The following is a 1,895-nucleotide window of genomic DNA, read 5'->3' as shown; positions in this document are numbered from 1 at the left end:
CCCGCTGCCGGCCTGCTCTTGGAGGCCTGGGGAGGGCCTGGCTGGCTGAGCCCGCTGCCGGCCTGCTCTTGGAGGCCTGGGGAGGGCCTGGCTGGGGCTCCCGGAGCGCCGGCTCTAGAGCCGGCCTTGCCCTCCCCATGGCTTGGCTCAGCTCACACGCGGCCCTCCCCTCCCGTCATTGATGATGCCCTCGACGCGCCGGCACGTCGCCCGCAGCTCTGGAATGCCAGCCTGGCACTGCCGCGAAGCCGGCAGCCGTGGTGTAATCGACTAATGTGTTCTTTTCATTCCAGCCCTCCCTGAGAGACCCAGTGGCAGATTGTAGACTCAATTACTCTCATGTCAGGTGATTACCCTGGGTCTTAATGCAATCTTCCATTCACACATACCATATTTCAATTACGGCAGCCACGGAACAAGCTGTGTATTCAAATCGCCCATCACCTTATCACTGCTGAACAATGTCAACTGTAAAAGACGCCAGCTGAAGGCAATTACACATGTGTTGAGAACCGATTATGATTACTCTCGGTGGTATTTGTGATGAGCTAGGGAGCGTTCTGAAAATTTAATTTAATGACAATATGCTTGCTGTACAATCCATAATACCTCCCGAATCCAGCATGGGGCTATTAACACTGATAGGAGCGTATCATCGCCGCGCTGGAAGGCTGGCGGGCTGGAAGCTGGATTCCTCTGCAGGGAGCATAGGTAATTTCTGCGCATCTTTCCAGTGCAGGCAGCAGCGCCAGCCCCAGCTGCACACCCAGGGTGGAGACGCGCCCGGCCCACGCGCGGAGTTAAGGTGTTTCTGTTCCTTCCGCCTCTGCCCTGTGGCTGCCCTGGGCAATGTTCTTTGCCCAGTGCAGATGCGGGCTCTGGAGGCAGGGACCCGGGGCACCCGCCCTGGGTCGAGCCACAATGGTTGCCCTTCCTTCCCATACCGCAGGGCCCTGGGCAGTGCCTTCGACAGCCTGCACAGGCCCAGCAGCCTTCTGCCGTCAGTCACGGAGGGCGCTGTCCGCCAGGCCCGCAGGGGCCCACACCCCCACCCAGAGCGGCAGGCACCAGGCATGTCCACGCTCAGCCTGAATTTCAATTCTAGGCGAAGGGGAGGTGCGGGTGGAGGGGTGGGGAGGGGAGCAGTCAAGGCAGGCACTGGTGCCCGCAGAGAGGGCTGTGCAAGCCAGCCACACTGGTGTCCCGAACAGACAGCCTGCAACTGCTGTAAGTGCTGTCACTCCAGGAGCGCCCAGGCCACGTTCCCCCCCAGGAGGGGCAGAGGGAGCCCCCGTATGGAAGTCTGAGGCCTGCTTGGTTTTCCTCCTCATTTGACATACATCAGTATTTTGCCATGTCTGCAGGGCAGTAGCGCCTACTTCATTCAGGAATGACACGCCGCCTTATGCTCGTCAGTTCCTTCACGGGCACTCTGAAGGAAATGGCAGCACACACTTTGCTCAAGTGAAAACAGCCTTGGTTTATGTGAGCTGAAGAGCTCTTTAAATACCTGTATGAGTAGTATGTGAATTTTGTTACCAACTTAATTCTTCAGATCAACTTCAGTTTATAATATGCTATTATAAATAAGAATTTTTAGGTGCACTCAATAGTGAGCTTTTCTGTCACAAACTGTACTTCTTCAGTGGGCGGTGGTTGAGTGTTCGCTTTCTCTGGCTGCTAATCTCCTCTTACGGGTAGGTGTTTGCGCCATATCGCCAGCCCTGCCTGATGGAGAATCTTTCCTCTGATTCTTGCCTATCGTCATCCATCTCATCCACATTTAAGCTGCGTGAAGATAATTTTTTGCCTGTATTGTCCTCACTGCAGTGATGATGTTTCCAGCAAGGAATATATATATATATATATATATATATATATATATATATATATAT

Source organism: Dipodomys ordii, unplaced genomic scaffold, assembly GCF_000151885.1.
Source record: "Dipodomys ordii isolate 6190 unplaced genomic scaffold, Dord_2.0 Scaffold91, whole genome shotgun sequence".
Taxonomy (NCBI): domain Eukaryota; kingdom Metazoa; phylum Chordata; class Mammalia; order Rodentia; family Heteromyidae; genus Dipodomys; species Dipodomys ordii.
The sequence above is the reverse complement of the archived record's forward strand: the minus strand, read 5'-3'. Positions refer to the sequence as shown.